General features: G+C 37.2%; 1 long non-coding RNA gene across 7 annotated transcripts in view; it reads left to right on the forward strand.

The window, feature by feature from the left end:
- LOC113920656 overlaps positions 1–18,434 on the forward strand; it is a 101,552-nt gene that overhangs the window by 41,459 nt on the left and 41,659 nt on the right. For 4 of the 7 annotated variants that reach the window (XR_003519329.1, XR_003519331.1, XR_003519330.1 and 1 more), the window contains one exon: positions 722–923. The exons of 2 other annotated variants lie outside the window; for them this stretch is intronic. This is a non-coding gene — a long non-coding RNA (uncharacterized LOC113920656). Of the gene's footprint in view, positions 1–721; positions 924–18,434 lie in introns of those variants that run through there. One more of the 7 variants, XR_003519333.1, reaches the window with a different exon arrangement.

The following is an 18,434-nucleotide window of genomic DNA, read 5'->3' on the forward strand; positions in this document are numbered from 1 at the left end:
TTGTAGAGAGAAAACATAATATAAAATGCCTGCCATAAAATATATTCCAGTTCAGTTTAGAGAACAAAAAGCTCACTTCAGACTGTAACTAAGAATGCTACAAAGACTAATTCCTTTTCCAGTTCTCAATCAGTTCGCACTCGTGATGTGTGGCTGATGTTCACAAGCTATTGGATGCCTTTGTATCACCAGAATAAGTAGAACCATAATAGAGCTACTATTTAGGAAATACTTGCTATATGCCAGGCGCTTACTTAATCATTTTACATTCCTTATTTAACACTCACAATTAACTTTTGAGTTATTTTCTTATACCTTTTAACACATAGGGAAAATTGCAGAGATGAAGCACATTTCTCAAAGTCTCACTGGTATTATACATTAGAAGAAGTTTGTAAATACTGTTCTATTTGCACCCACTCCCTGCGCCTTTTATCACTCCATAACGCCCCTTCCACAGAGCATGTATGATCCTGGCATGGAGTGTGACTCAGGGGGAGGACAGAGGGAAGACACAACTGAAAGAAATTAGGGTGGGGTGAGTGGGAGGAGATAAATGAAAAGAGCATGCTCAAGCCACAGAAGACCTTTAGCTCATATGAGCTAAATTCTACATGAACAGAAAGATAACTTGATGGGAAAAATAAACAGCTTACATTATTTTCAAAACGCTTGGTATGCTCAACATTGACTAATATTAATAATGTGTTCTTTCTGGCAGTGCAGTTTATCTTAGGTGCCATCAAATGGGGAAATAGCGGAAGCAGGTCCTTGGATTCTGGCAGAAGATTTAGGAGAACCAGCTAAGTATGATCACAGTGGGCCTGCAGGCTCCAGCCTGACCTTTTGGATCTGATTTTGATAAAACTGAGTCATTTTACAGGTTGAATATTTCCTTACTCCCTAAGCCTTTAGTATGCCAATAACCCTAATAAAAAACGTTATCATAATGATTGATTACATGATTCTCACAACCACTTCATATGTGCCTAGTCCTGCCTATTTTCACCTTTACTAGAGATCTACTCATCATTAATAACATACAGAGACTTAAATGTTTTATAAACAAATCCAAATGAAATCTGAATTTTTTTTAAATACTCCAGGAAAAAGTAGTAGTAGCCTAGATGAAACAAGAATGACAAATTATTGATAGTTATTGAAGTTGTATAATGACTACAGGAAGGTTCTTTGCAATACTTTTTTTTTTTGATAGAAAGAAAATAGAAAAGAGAAAAATGTATAAGGGCAAACATAGAAGTCAGATTGGAGATCTATTTTGATACCAGTATAGATATCTCCAATTCTGGATAGGCCACGGTTACTTTTGAACTGTTTTGTGGGGGTGGGTATGTGTATACATAGTTGTGCTTTTAAATATGTACCATGCTTAATCAGTTTGTTAAAAAACAGAATTCCTCTCCTGGTACTTGTATCCCCTCTCGTATGTTCACTTTCGTAGAAATCATATTCTCCCCTTTATTTGACATTTTGATATTAAAATTTCACATTATGAATAAAGCAGTACATTGGGGAGAATTGAGCTGTGTTTCAAAAACAAGACTGTAAGTCCTCTGTAAGCTATTTTCTCAACAGTCTTAAGTTGAGGAGGATTTAAGGATTTATTCTGCCTTTCAGCATCAGCTTCATAAATACTTGCCTGTTCTTTTTGTGAGTAAAGAAAGGAATCCTTTACGTGGAAACGCAGCACCTGGAATGCCCTAGATTCTGCAGAACATTTAGAAGAAATACAACAATTCTGTCCCTGAAGTTTGTCATTTTAAGTTTAGACAATTCAAACAATTCAGTTTCAGTTTTCTTCAATTAATAGAAGGGAAATTTTCTGAAAATATTTTGATATGGAACCACTTAGTTTAAAGTTAAAAATAAGTGTGAAGATTTCTATATCACTGAAAAAAAAATACAACTTTTATATATGTCACATTAATTGTAGTCATAAGTTCTGAGTTTCTCTGAGTAGCCAAATTATTAAAATATGTGAGGCTTGAGGTAAATGAAGCTAATATACAATCAATCCATTTAAAATAATTCAGTGGTAATAAATATAAACAGAAAAGAGAAAAGAAAAAGTTCTGGGCAGGTTTCTTTGGTCTTGTGTGTTTATGAGGGCTTGGACTCTAAAAAATTTTTGAACTTCTTAATTTTTTTTTTTATTTTTTTTTAAGATTTATTTATTTATTTTGAGAGAGTGAGAATGAGAGAGAGAGAGAGAGAGAGTACATGAGAGCGGGGAGGGTTAGAGGGAGAAGCAGGCCCCTCGCCAAGCGGGGAGCCCGATGCGGGACTCGATCCCGGGACTCCAGGATCATGACCTGAGCTGAAGGCAGTTGCTTAACCAACTGAGCCACCCAGGCGCCCCTTAATTTTTTTAAATGTACTCCAGTGATTGCTTGGCAAGGTATAACAAAAGACAAGAAGTAGTTCCAATTACCAGTGTAGAGTGTCAGTCACATTTCATTTTTAATTCACCACACCAAGAAATATAACACACTAGCACAGCATCTGAAGATAAATTGCTATTTCTATTTACTGAATTAAATTTCTGTCTCTGAGTAATTAAAAGTTTTGAACTTTGAGGGGTTTTATTTGAACACTAAGCTATATCCTTTTCTTTTTTAACTTTTAATTTAGGTTCCTAATTCTCTATCAAGTATCATCTGAATTACTGTTCAGTATTTTCTGGTTTAACCTTCTTCCTAGAAGAGGATTAGTATGAAGTTAGTAATGTAATCACATCATCCTAATTGGTGTGGATACATTATACATCCATTGTGCAATTTTTTAGTATCTAGAGCTCATTTGATATAATTAGAATTCAATTATTTAATTGCTAATTGGAATTAAATCAGGTTATTTGGGTCTCAAGACAATGTAGGGTAAATACTTCGCAGAAAATGAAGTCAGTATTGTTTCCATGCTTTGGGTATTTATAACATAAAGGGCATATTATATATATATATAATATCACATTATATTACATTATTATATTATATTATATTATATTATATTATATTATATTATATTATATTATATTATGAGGTCTGATCTAGCACCAAGAGAGGCATGCAAAGGCCTGTGTTAGATTAAAATGTAATGTTGTCAGGGAGGAACAAGATGGCGGAGGAGTAGGAAACCTAAATTTCGTCTGGTCCCAGGAATTCATCTAGATAGGGATCAAACCATTCTGAACACCTACAAACTCAACAGGAGATCGAAGAAAAGAATCACAACAACTCTCTGAACAGAAAAGCGACCACTTTCTGGAAGAGTCACATTCTATCCCTTCATAGTGGTTAACCTTATTTTGGTATATATATATATAAGTTGTTCTCGTTTTAAAAATTTTGGGGTACAGTTTCTTCTAACTGACCAAAATATACCCTAAATCTCTACTGTACGCCTTTGTTCTAGTCTCCTGCCTAATCACATTCTCTCCAGTTTTTTAATCCTGTTTCCTTTTTTTTAATCTTATTCTTTCCTTTTTCAACCAACTTCTTATCAATTCCTTTTATAAAATTTTTTATAATTTTCATCTTTACAGTCATATTCCATCCCTTCATTGTATTTACCCTTATTTTTGTACATATATAAGCTTTCTTTTCTTTAAAATTTTGGGAGGCACTTTCTTCCAACAGACCAAAATATGCCCAAAATCTAGTGTTTGGCACTGATCTATGCACCAGCCTGATCATATTTGACCATACTCTTTTTGTTTGTTTGTTTCTTAGGTTTTTTTTTTTTTAATCTTCTTTTTCTTTTCCTTTTTTCTTTCTTTCCCTTTCTTTTCCCCAGTATCAGGCCTCTTCTGCATTGTTTAATGTATATTTTTCTAGGGACATTGTTACCCTGTTAGCATTTTCTTCTCTCATTCATCTATTCTTCTCTGGACAAATGACAAGAAAGAAAAAAAAAAATCACGTCAAAAAAAAGAACAAAAGGCAGTACTGACTGCTAGGGACCTAATCAATATGGACATTAGTAAGATATCAGAACTAGAGTTCAGAATGATGATTTTTAAAGTTACTAGCTGGGCTTGAAAAAAGCATGGAAGATATTAGAGAAACCTTTTCTGGAGAAATAAAAGAACTAAAATCTAACCAAATTGAAATCAAAAAGGCTATTAATGAGGCACAATCAAAAATGGAGGCTCTAACTGCTAGGATAAATGAGGCAGAAGAGAGAATTAGTGATATAGAAGACCAAATGATGGAAATAAAGAAGCTGAGAAAAAGAGAGATAAACAACTACTGGATCACAAGGGCAGAATTCGAGAGATAAGCAATACGATAAGATGAAACAATATTAAAATAATTGGGATCCCAGAAGAAGAATGAGAGAGATGGGCAGAAGGCATATTGGAGCACATTATAGCAGAGAACTTCCCTAATTTGGGGAAAGGAAATAGGCATCAAAATCCAGGAGGCACAGAGAACCCCTCTCAAAATCAATAAAAATAGGTCAACATCCCGACATTTAAAAGTAAAACTTGCAAGTCTCAGAGACAAAGAGAAAATCCTGAAAGCAGCTTGGGATAAGAGATCTGTAACCTACAGTGGTAGAAACATTAGATTGGCAACAGACCTATCCACAGAGACCTGGCAGGCAGAAAGGACTGGCATGATATATTCAGAGCACTAAATAAGAAAAATATGCAGCCAAGTGTACTATATCCAGCTAAGCTGTCATTGAAAATAGAAGGAGAGATAAAAAGTTTCCAGGACAAACAAAAACTAAAAGAATTTGCAAACACAAAACTAGTCCTACAAGAAATATTGAAACGGGTCCTCTAAGCAAAAAGAAAGCCTAAAAGTAACATAGAACAGAAAGGAACACAGTAACAGGAAAATTACAGGCAATACAATGGCACTAAATTCATATCTTTCAATAGTTACCTTGAATGTAAATGGGCTAAATGCCCCAATCAAAAGACACAAGGTATCAGATTGGATAAAAAAAAAAGACCCATCGATATGCTGTCTGCGAAAGACTCATTTTAGACCCAAAGACAACACCAGATTGAAAGTGAGGGGGTGGAAAACCATTTACCATGCTAATGGACACCAAAAGAAAGCTGGGGTGGCAATCCTTATATCAGACAAATTAGATTATAAACCAACAACTGTAATAAGAGATGAGGAAGGACACGGTAACATACTTAAAGGGTCTATCCCACAAGAAGATCTAACAATTGTAAATATCTATGCCCCAACATGGGAGCAGCCAATTATATAAGCCAATTAATAACAAAAGCAAAAAAACACATTGACAACAATACAATAATAGTGGGGGACTTTAAAAACCCCCTCACTGATGGACAGATCATCTAAGCAAAAGATCAACAAGGAAATAAAGACTTTAAATGACACACTGGACCAAATGGACTTCACAGATATATTCAGAACATTCCATCCCAAAGCAAGAGAATACACATTCTTCTCTAGTGCCCATGGAACATTCTCCAGAATAGATCACATCGTAGGTCACAAATCAGGTTTCAACTGGTACCAAAAGATTGGGATCATTCCCGGTGTATTTTCAGACCACAATGCTTTGAAACTAGAACTCAATCACAAGAGGGAAGTCGGAAAGAACTCAAATACATGGAGGCTAAAGAGCATCCTACTAAAGAATGAATGGGCCAGCAGGAAATTAAAGAAGAATTTAAAAAATTCATGGAAACCAATGAAAATGAAAACACAACTGTTCAAAATCTTTGGGATGCAGCAAAGGCAGCCCTAAGTGGAAACTATATAGCAATAAAAGCCTTTCTCAAGAAACAAGAAAGGTCTCAAATATACAACCTAACCCTACACCTAAAGGAGCTGGAGAAAGAACAGTAAATAAAACCTAAACCCAGCAGGAGAAGAGAAATAATAAAGATCAGAGCAGAAATCACTGAAATAGAAACCAAAAGAACAGTAGAACAGACCAATGAAACTAGGAGCTGGTTCTTTGAAAGAATTAACAAGATTGATAAACTCCTGGCCAGACGTATCAAAAAGACAAGAGAAATGACCCAAATAAATAAAATCATGAATGAAAGAGGAGAGATCACAACCAACACTAAAGAAATACAAACAATTATAAGAACATATTATGAGCAACTCTATGCCAGCAAATTAGATTATCTGGAAGAAATGGATACATTCCTAGAGATATATCAACTACCAAAACTGAACCGAGAAGAAATAGAAAACCAGAACAGACCTATAACCACCAAGGAAATTGAAGCAGTAACAAAAAATCTCCCAACAAACAAAAGCCCAGGGCCAGATGGCTTCCCGGGGGAATTCTGTCAAACATTTAAAGAAGAATTAATACCTGTTCTTCTGAAACTGTTCCAAAAATTAGATATGGAAGGAAAACTTCTAAACTCATTTTATGAGGCCACCATTACTTGATCCCCAAACCAAAGACCCCATCAAAAAGGAGAATTACAGACGAATATCCTTGATGAACATGGATGCAAAAATTCTCACCAAAATACTAGCCAATGGGATCCAACAGTACATTAAAAGGATTATTCACCATGACCAAGTGGGATTTATCCCCAGGTTGCAGGGTTGGTTCAACAACCACAAATCAATCAATGTGATACAATACATTAATAAAAGAAAGAATAAGAACCATATGATCCTCTCAGTAGATGCAGAAAAATATTTGACAAAGTACAGCATCCTTTCTTGATCAAAACTCTTCATAGTATAGAGATAGAAGGTACATACCTCAATATCAAAAGCCATCTATGAAAAACCCACAGCGAATATCATTCTCAAAGGGGAAAAACTGAGAGCTTTCCCCCTAAGGTCCAGAACATGACAGGGATGTCCACTGTCACCACTGCTATTCAACATAATATTAGAAGTCCTAGGCACAACAATCAGACAACAAAAAGAAATAAAAGTCATCCAAATCAAAGAAGAAGTCAAACTCTCACTCTTTGCCGATGATATGATACTTTATGTGGAAAACCCAAAAGACTCCCCAAAACTGCTGGAACTCATATAAGAATTCAGTAAAGTGGCAAGATATAAAATCAATGCACAGAAATCAGTGGCATTCCTATACACCAACAACAAGACAGAAGAGAGACAAATCAAGGAGTCGATCCCATTTACAATTGCACCCAAAACCATAAGATACCTAGGAATAAATCTAACCAAAGAGGCAAAGAATCTGTACTCAGAAAACTATAAAACACTCATGAAAGAAATTGAGGAGGACACAAAGAATTGGAAAAACGTTCCATGCTCATGGATTGGAGGAACAAATATTGTGAAGATGTCAATGCAATCTACACATTTAATGCAATCCCTATCAAAATACCATCAACTTTTTTCAAAGAAATGGAACAAATAATGCTAAAATTTGTATAGAACCAGAAAAGACCCTGAATAACCAGAGGACTGTTGACAAAGATATGCTAAGCTGGTGGCATCACAATTCCGGACTTCCAGCTCTATTACAAAGCTGTCATCATCAAGACAGTATGGTACTGGCACAAAAACAGACACATAGATCAATGGAACAGACTAGAGAGCCCAGAAATGGACCTTCAACTCTATGGTTAACTCATCTTCAACAAAGCAGTAAAGAATGTCCAATGGAAAAAAGACAGTCTCTTCAACAAATGGTGTTGGAGAAATTGGACAGCCACATGCAGGAGAATGAAACTGGACCATTTCCTTATACCAGACACAAAAATAGACTCAAAATGTTTGAAAGACCTAAATGTGAGACAGGAGTCCATCAACATCCCAAAGGAGAACACAGGCAGCAACCTCTTCGACCTCAGCCACAGCAACTTCTTCCTAGAAACATCGCCAAAGGCAAGGGAAGCAAGGGCAAAAATGAACTATTGGGACTTCATCAAGATAAAAAGCTTTTGCACAGCAAAAGAAACACTCCACAAAACCAAAAGACAACCGACAGAATGGGAGAAGATATTTGCAAATGACATATCAGATAAAGGGCTAGTATCCAAAATCTATAAGGAACTTATCAAACTCAACACCCAACGAACAAATAACCCAATCAAGAAATGGGCAAAAGACATGAACAGACATTTTTCCAAAGAAGACATCCAAATGGCCAACAGACACATGAAAAAGTGCTCACCATTGCTCGGCATCAGGGAAATCCAAATCAAAACCTCCATGAGATACCACCTCACACCAGTCAGAATGGCTAAAATGAACAAGTCAGGAAACGACAGATGTTGGCGGGGTTGTGGAGAAAGGGGAACCCTCCTACACTGATGGTGGGATGGAATCTGGTGCAGCCACTCTGGAAGACATTATGGAGTTTCCTCCAAAAGTTGAAAATAGAGCTGCCCTATGCCCCAGCAATTGTACTACTGGGTATTTACCCCTAAGATACAATTGTAGGGACCCGAAGGGGTACGTGCATCCCGATGTTTATAGCAGCAATATCCACAATACCCAAACTAGGGAAAGAGTTAAGATGTCCATCGACAGATGAATGGATAAAGAAGAGGTGGTATATATATATACACAATGGAATATTATGCAGCCATAAAAACGAATGGAATCTTGCCATTTGCAATGACGTGGATGGAACTGGACGGTATTATGCTGAGTGAAATAAGTCAATCAGAGAACAACATGTATTCTATGATCTCACTGATATGAGGAATTCTTAATCTCAGGAAACAAACTGATGGTTGCTGGAGTGGTGGGGGGTGAAAGGGATGGGGTGGCTGGTTGATAGACATTGGGGAGGGTATGTGCTATGGTGAGTGCTGTGAATTGTGCAAGACTGTTGAATCACAGACCTGTACCTCTGAAACAAATAATACATTATATGTTAAAAAAAAAAAAAAGAAGAAGATAGTAGGAAAGGAAAAATGAGGGGGGGAAATCAGAGGGGGAGACGAACCATAAGAGACTATGGACTCTGAGAAACAAACTGAGGGTTCTAAAGGGGAGGGTGGCGGGGAGATGTGTTAGCCTGGTGATGGGTATTAAGGAGGGCAAGTACTGAATGTAGCACCAGGTGTTATATGCAAACAATGAATCATGGAACACGACATCAAAAACTAATGATGTAATGTATGGTGATTAACATATCATAATAAAAAAAATAGTTTCACTCTAATTATAGCCTTTGTGTACATCGTAGTAAAGAGTTTTTACATTAAGTAAAGTTTCCCGAATTTTTTAGTTTATATAATACTGCCTCAAAACATAAGCCATACTTCTTTAACATGCAAATGTGTATATACATTTCAGTTATAGCTGCATACTTTATAATAGTCATGCATTCAAATGCTGTACCAGGTAGGATACAGTCTTTAACCTCCAGGAATTTAGAGGTAAACTTCAAAAGGCATTATTATCATATTCTAACTGCTACATCAGAGGAAGCAGCATCCATCCAAGTACTCAAAACATAACCCCCAAATATTCTCCATCCTTCTATTGAATGTCTCCATCTTTTATATCCATATGAGAAGCAGATCTGCTGTAAAACTAATGAAGCATACACTCCAGGCGCCCTGTCACTTTTTGGTCTCTAGTAAGACCTTGGAACAGGCTATCGACCTACAGAGGGAAAAACATTACAGATTTGTGTTAAGTTCAAATAAAAATTAATTAATAAATTGTAATTAATTGATTAGTAAAAGTTAGTTAATAAAATTACATTATTTTTCTAAAATTTTGTGATATTTATGGTATCTATCACTTTATAAAATAGTTTAATTTGTTTCTCATTCTAAATATTTACTTATTCACTTTTGTATTTGTAATTTGTTTTTTTCACAGATTTATAAATTATATATGCTTCACAGCTAATAAAATTTGATTCCATTTCTTTCTCTTTTTTAATATTTTCTCTCTCCTTTTTTAAGATTTTATTTATTGTAGAGAGAGAGAGAGAGCAGAAGGGGCAGAGGGAGAGCAAGAGAAAATCTCTAGCAAACTCTGTGCTGAGCATGGAGCCCAATGCAGGGCTCCATTTCAGGATCCTTAGATCATGACCTGAGTCAAAAATCAAGAGGAGTCAGACGCTTAACTGACTGAGCCACCCAGGAGCCCCTGATTACATGTTTTTAAAAGATTTATTTATTTATTTTTAGAGAGACAGAGTGGGGGGAGGGGCAGAGGGAGAAAATCTTTAAGCAGACTCCCCAATGAGAGTGGAGCATGACATGGGGCTCAATCTCATGACCCATGAGATCATGAACTGAGTGGAAACCAAGGGTCAATGCATAACCAACGGAGCCACCCAGGTGCCACTCCATTTCTGAATAGCCCTTTATCCAACCCTCTTTACTTCATCCCAGATTCTGAAAAGTTTCCTCCTCTGATTTCCATTGTTTTCAGTATCACTCATTTCTGATCTAACTTTTTTTAATTGCAACTATGAAATTGTTTCTAAATTGCATACCTGATAGCTTGATTCCTTTTTTAAAATCCTAATAATTTTCCATTGATCATAGGATAGAGTATATCCATTATACATTTTTGTGAGTTACAGTTTCCTCTTGCTCCTATAACAAATTACTGCCAACTTATTGGCTTAAAACCACAAAAATTTATTATCTTATAGTTTCTAAAGTTCAAAAAGTCCTAAAGTCAAGATGTCCATAGTGTCTTTTAGAGGCTTTAGAGGCTGTTTCCTCACCTTTTCAGCTTCCGGAAGGTATCTGCATTCCTTAACTCATGATGCCTTCCTCCATCTTTAAACTCAGTAGTGTGGCATCTTCAAATTTCTCTCCTTCCTGACTTCTGTTTCCCTCCTCATATCTCCTCTGATTCTGACTCTTCTGCCTCCTCTTCCTCTCATAAACCATTGCAATTACACTGAGCCCACCCAGAGAATCCCGGATAATCTCCCATCTCAAGATTGTTAACTGAATCACATCTGCAAAGTCCCTTTTGCTACATAAACTAACATATTCTCTGGCTCTGGGAATTAGGACATGGATACCTATTATTTTGTCTGCCATATATATGGCATATCAAGCCTTTTACTTAGCACCATTTTACCTTTCTAATTCTGTCTTTTACCACAAACCACCCCCTCACACCATACAGCCGCCAGAATAATAACATTAACAAAACAATATAATGTTTTTCTGCTCTTATAATGTGCTCAAGCGAAGTGCTTAAATGCTCTCAATTAATTTTTAGGACACTAGGAAAAATGATTATCTACCTTTTAAAGATGAGGACATTGAGAAGTTTGAGTGTATACACGGGGACAGGCACCCAAAGTCTGAATCCAGACTCTGATCTTAGACTCTAGACCTACTCTATTAACTGTTCACCACTATGCCATTATGTTTGTGGTTCCTCACAATACTTTTTCCTAACACACTGGGGAGTTTCATAACCCTAGCTTTTACTCCACAACTCTCTCTGCATTCTAGCCTTCATTTAAGACTCAGCTCAGTCATGATCACCTTTCTGAATCTTGTTTCAAATCCTCTTACCCATTTGGTATTTTCCATGCCCTCCACTGTATGCAGTATCCCCTTCTATTGCATCCACCGTATCATCTCTGAACATTTATTTATCTGCAGGTCTCCCTTTATAAGATCTCAAACCCTCTGAGGAGAGGTCATGTTCTTAGCATTGTGTTTCCTGAGAACCTTCTGCTATAACTGAGACACAGAAGGTACTTAGTAAATGTTGGTTCAAGAAATAAATTGAAATGTAAAGTATAGTAGATGGGAGTGATAAACTCTGCTTAGGAGGGCAGGGTCACAAAAGGGTAAAACAAAGCAGTTTATTTGAGAATCACAAGTATTTTGGCATGGCTGGAATGTAGTATAAAATGGGCATGAGCAACAGGAAAGAGGTGGAAAGACAGGGAAGAGGCAGAGCATAGGAAGCTATAGTAAACCATAGAGATGGGACTTTATCCAGAGGATCTGGGAATATAATGGCAGAATTTAATCATAAAATGGATATTAAATTTGTATCCTAAAGGATTTTTTAATAACTGATTTCAAGACCATATGTAATTATTCTTTCTCTTCCAATTCAGTGTGGTAGGATTAAAAATCAGACAAATTACATCTTTAGTAATTGGTTCTATCACAAAATAGCTCAGTTTCAGTACCTCCATTCTGTCAACTCCATGCATCACCAACTTTTTGATATTCTATAGACCTTGATTTCCTCAGTTCAGCTCATCAAGGGGAAAGAGGACATGTATTTTTTTTTTTTTACCCACATTAGCAAGTTTTGTCAAAGGGAATTCTTTATTTTTAAGAAATTCCCCAAACTTAAATGTTTTGGTGATGGAGTAGGCTCATAAATTAATCACCAGGAATCCAACAAATGTTGCATCACATACTATGGCTTTAGGAGTACAGAGCAACTTGGGTTATTCTCATTTGTGAGGATCTTGAAGATTTAATAATAATAATAATAATAATAATAAAAATAATAATAATAATAATGGCAGCAGGGCCCTTCTGGTTCAGAAGGTATCATTTAAGAAACCAATTGAGTGGGGCGCCCGGGTGGTTCAGTCAGTTAAGCAACTGATTCTTGATTTCATCTCAGGTCATGATCTCAGAGTCCTGAGATCAAGCCCCACAGTGGGCTCTGCGCTGGGCATGGAGCCTGCTTAAGGATTCTCTCTCCCTCTTCCTCTGCCTCTCCCTCCCCACAATGTGCACATGCTCTCTCTCTTTTAAAAAAAAAAAGAAAAAGAAAGAAACCAATTGACTTCTCCCATCAGCAGAATTAGAAATCTGAGGTAGACAGTTAATATTTTTATGGGGAGAAATTGGATTATTATTCAGTCTATAGTAGGATCTAGATGAAAATTCTCCCTTTTTTCTTTTCTTTTTTTCTTTTCTTTCTTCTTTCTTTTTTTTTCTCTCTCATATGCACACACATAAATATATAATCATCAAAAATATAATTAGGTATTCTTATACCCATTTTTCATATTAAGAAACAGATGCTTGAATAGGTTATTTCCAAGATCACAAAATTGGTAAGCAGTGGAATCAATGCTCTACGTTGGTTGTGCCAACTTTTAAAGCCTATGGTATTCTCCACATTTTCTCCCTCATTCAAGGGAAACCAATTAATATTTGTTATGTGCATTTGGTTCTATGAAACAGCACAATATCTTGCCCTTGGGAGCCTCCAACTCAAATATGTAATTTATCATCCCTCCCTTAAAAGCCATGGTCCTACTTTTTATCACCAAGGAAATAGGAAGCAACACAGTCTCAAAATTGATTCTTATAAACAGTTTTCATAAATGATACTCATATGTGTGGCACAAACAGGACTTTTGAATGTAGAAAATTGGGGAGGGATTACAAGGGCTATAATTAGCTGTTAAAACTTAACTATCATTGCAGTTTTCAACATATTTAATAGCTTAATTAGAAAAACCTACATTCATTGATGCCTATAATGTGTTAAGTACTGTGTTAGGCACTGGGGAGTCCATGACAAGCCATAACCATTGACCTTGTCTCCAAAGAAAATGAATAATTTAATAAAGAATTATAGTAAAGCTTGTTAAGTACTATGACAATGTATTTCAGGGGCTTTTAACCTGATCTGGAGTGGTTAAGGAAAGTTTCTAGGTGGAAGAGAAGTTAAGTTCAGACAAAAAGAGTAAGAATTAATGAGATGAAAAGGGATGGGTGATGCCAAAATGTAAGCCATTGGCAGATGGCCCCATGTCATTAAGGGATGCAACTTTTAGGAATGAAACAGTAAAGCAACGAAAAGGTTATAATTAGTTATATCAGAGGTCCTGTCTCTCACAGTTTACCATTCAATGTCAAGAAATAAAAAGCACAAGAAGCATTGTAACAGGCATGTTATTTCACGTTATAACAGTCCATATAACAGGGGTATAAAAAAATGGAATTTTTCTTGACTACTTTTTGAAGCTCTGTCAGATGACTTATTGTTTGAGCTTTCAGGTAAATTCAGTCCAACGGCACAATTTTTCAGGCCACTTTAGAAGAGCTTAGCCACTTCAGGAGCACTTCAGTGATGCTCAGAGGTTCATTTCTTTACCATTGTTTTCTCCTTAAAAGGTCTTTCTTCCCTCCCATCTTACTTGTAAAGTCATGTAAAATAGTCCCTGGGCAGCGGTCCCGAGTAGTGGTTCAGCACAGAGCCTGTGAGGTAGGAGCAAGGGAAGGAAGGGTCTCATCCCTTTAGGGTCTTAGCTGAACAGCATCGTGGTAAGAATTGCCTGGCCTGTCTTACTATACTCCAGAGCTGGTCTAGGCTGGCCCGTGTGCTCAGGTCTGTGTCTTGGACAGAGCCAGGTGCTGGCCTTGGCGCATATCCAGCTCCTCGGAGTTTCCTGTGGGCAGGGCATGTTCACCCATCTGGGGTGAACACTTTTTCCTTGGGGTAGTTTCTTGGCTTGCTCTCCCAGCTAGTCCATAGTTCACTCTGGGTCTATGGGGGAACTTAGATATCTTCTCATGCCACCTTCAGACCTGTGGGAAACTAAGGAGCTTATCTGAGTACCTCTCATGCCTAGATGTCACTGTCTTTCCCTAGGGCATATCTGTGGGCTTCCTTTCTTGTGCTGTACTTAAAAAACATGTCTCTTCTTCAGTTAGCTTTGTCCTGGTCTTGCAAGGAAATTTTGTGTTCCTTCCTCTTGACTTGCATTGGAAGAGGGGACACAGATACCATATTCTCTACTCTGCCTTTCTCCAACTTTTCTCTCAGGGTCCACTTTGTCCCTACCTCAGGTTTCTCCACCCTGGCACTATTGACATTTGAGGCCTGATAATTCTTTGTTGTGGGAGGATGTCCTGTGCACTGTAGGATGGTTAGCAGCACACCTGGCCTCTACTCACTAGATACTGCTATCACCTCTCCAACTATAATAATAAAAAATGTCTTCAGACATTGCTAAATGTCCCATGCAGGCAAATTGCCACCCACCGCTTTCTTCACAAAGTAGCAATTTTGTCTATTCTAGGACAAAGGAGATAGTTTGATTGTATCAAAATAAGTTCATTTAAAAATATTTTCAGTCTCATGCCTAGAATCTAGGTTTTATTTTTCTTCTCTAATCTCAGGGAGACTGTGGGGTTGTCAAAAATTGACATCTTTTATTTGCTGAACCCTGGTAAAAGTCTCTCCTTTGTCCCCCAGAGGTAACTGTTTTTTGTCTTTTTGTTTGTTTTTAAAGATTTTATTTATTTATTTATTAGAGAGAGAGAGCAGGGCAAGAGAGAAAGAGAGCACAACTGAGGGGTGCAGAGGGAGAGGGAAAGGAAGACTCCCTGCTGAGCAGGGACCCTTCCAACATGGAGCTGGGTCCCAGGACCCTGGAATCATGACCTAAGCAGAAGGCAGACACTTAACCGACTGAGCCACCCAGGTGCCCCACCCCAGGGGTAATTGTAATCCCAAATCTTCCAGAGTGAGTCAGAGATCAGCAGAACCAACACTTGTCAATGGTTACTGCTTCCATGCCACAAGTAAATATTTTATATATCATCTGCCCCAATAGTTTTACCAAACATCTAAAAAAGGATTCATAGTAAAAAGTTAAGTAATTAAAACATTTCTAAGATTTTAATCAGTGAATTTATTTATTTACTTATTTTTTTTATTTTGTATGTATGCATGGAAACCACTTTATTTTTTTTTAAAGATTTTATTTATTTATTTGACAGAGAGCGAGATAGTGAGAGCAGGAACACAAGCAGGGGGAGTGGGAGAGGGAGAAACAGGCTTCCCGCCAAGCAAGGAGTCTGATGCGGGACTCGATCCCAGGACCCTGGGATCATGACCTGAGCCAAAGGCAGACGCTTAATGACTGAGCCACCCAGGCGCCCTGGAACCCACTTTAAAAAAGAAAAATAGCCCAATAACAGCTATGGCTCTCCCTGGATAAATCTCTTTATTAGCTAGTCCTACGTTTCCATTCTTTTTCCTTGGACTCAGTTATTGTCAGATTGTTTATACTTAGAATCTCAAGCTGTCATTATTACTCCATGCTACTTATCTATCACATCTTTTTTTTTTAAGATTTTATTTATTTGAGAAAGAGAGAATGAGAGAGAGAGCACATGAGAGGGGGGAGGGCCAGAGGGAGAAGCAGACTCCCTGCTGAGCAGGGAGCCCAATGCGGGACTTGATTCAGGGACTTCAAGATCATGACCTGAGCCGAAGGCAGTTGCTTAACCAACTGAACCACCCAGGCACCCCTATCTATCACATCTTATCTCCTCTACTTTCCGCCCTCTCCTCTTTCTACTGCCACAGAGGCAGAATGATTCTGAGAACCTGCCGATATAACTCTTGGTCAGATCAAGCTGTACTTGTTTTAATGTGATACACAACCCAGTAGATAGACTTCTAGGAACCACATGTATCATTTTGATCTGTCTTAAAGCAGTTGTTTTTCATCCTGTAGCTGTGTGCTTAGTAGTTTTACAATTAATTTATGATATATTTTGGAGTAAAGGAGAAAAGCAATTTGCAAGAGGAATACAACTTTAAGTTTAATGCAAACTAATGTATAATCAATCAGCAGTGTTAAAAGAGAGAGAGAGAGTACTGCAACCACTGTGGATATACTAGGCTGGTTCATTTTCATGTACTAACTATAAATGTCTGGGTTCACACATTATTATAAACAGGAATCTAAATCACTGCAGCCGGTTTAATGGCATAAACAAAACATTAATAGGAACAACAAAATTAGGAGCAATAATGTGTTTTCAAATAAGGGTATTTATCCTGCCATGTTCTAAAAACCCAAACACATAACTAACCTGATAGTATAATTCTTGAAGTATGCATTATACCAAAGACTAATTATTTTTCTATAAATATATGGTTACAGGATTAAGTTTTGAAAGGTCACTTCTATTGTAAAATGAAGCTAATTAAAATTATACATAAAATTGGTGGAGGTTAAAAATTTGTTTCTGAGTCCTTATTCATGTTGGAAATTCCAATATCTAGTACAATTTCAGGTGCATAATACATGCTTAATAAATACACATTAAATGAGAAGGAATTAAAGTTTTACAGAATAATATGAGTGCTAAATAAAGTAATGAAGACACATGTTATAGTTTTGAAGTATGCTTGCATAAATAAAGTGTTCAATAAATGCTTGTGATATGAGCTGAAAATGTTCTTACAGAAAAAATGAAGAGAGAATCCACAGAGTGTTGACAAACAGCTTACCACATACAGTAGGCTCCCAATGAATTGGGTTTCCTGATATTTACATCACTGTGTAAGCCCCTCCCTTGAGTGGCTCTTTTCTAATGAAGGGAATGTAGCATGAAGGGGTTTCATTTCTGAAATTAGGTCACAAAGAGCTGTGGCTTTCATCTCATTTGCACTCCCTCTGGCTCTTCTTGCTTGCTTGCTCAGATGAAGTCTGTTGCCTTGTTTTGAGCTACTTCATGGAGAGACCCACATGGCAATGAACTGATTGTGACCTCTGGTAAGAGCCAAGTCTAAAGCATGATGCTTGCTCAAAAGCCAAGATGAATCCTGAAGGGGTTAACTCCTGGAGCCTGCCAGTTAACTGCACAGTTTGAGCTAAGTGCAGTTATCTCTCTAAAGGAGATCGAATTCTTCACAGTGGAGAATCAAGGAAGGCTCTCTAAAACATGGTGCACTTGGACGGACTGAGCTTGGAAGGATGGAAGACTAGGGATGAATGCAGCAAGGGAGCAGGGGAACTGCATGTTCAGAGGCACAGAAACTTGAGGCAGCACTCTGTGTTGCTCAGAAGGGCTGGAGGGAAAAATACTCTAGCAGAAAAGAAAGTAGATCTGAGAATGGAGGTGGGCAGGGCCAGATAATGAAAGCCCATGTGCCTCAGATGGCTAAAACTTCATCTTAAAAGCTATAATAATATTGAAGAATTGAAGATTTAGATCAGAGAATTATAAGAAGATTGACATTTTTATAAAGCTTTTGTTCTGAATCAACATAAGGAAAATAACCAGTTCATTGTACGTTTCTGAACTCATGAACCAGTATATAAAAACATAACCTGTTTGTTCCATGATAATATGTTTGATGAATAGTAATTATTGCATGGCCTTGATTTGCACTGGGACTGATATTTGAATATATTGACTTCTAAAGGTGGATGACAGTCTCTTGGAAGTCCAGCTTAAGTTTCTAGGATGGATAGGATATATGGAGATTAAAGAATTTTCTGGCCAGTTCCTCTGATTTGCCTAACATCTAAGAATCTAATAGAATAAAACTTGAACCATGTACACCACTGTGCTCTAGACCCATATTTATCTGATTAACTGTGAGGGACTTGGGAGTGGACAACAACGATAAGACTTTAAGGATGAACAAGAAGAACATAGAAGAAAAATCACCATCAATAAGAAGGCACACTGCTTAGTGGGCCTCATGTACTCAGAAAGAGCCTGGATATATGAA

The sequence above is a fragment of the Zalophus californianus genome, chromosome 3 (assembly GCF_009762305.2).
Source record: "Zalophus californianus isolate mZalCal1 chromosome 3, mZalCal1.pri.v2, whole genome shotgun sequence".
Lineage (NCBI taxonomy): Eukaryota > Metazoa > Chordata > Mammalia > Carnivora > Otariidae > Zalophus > Zalophus californianus.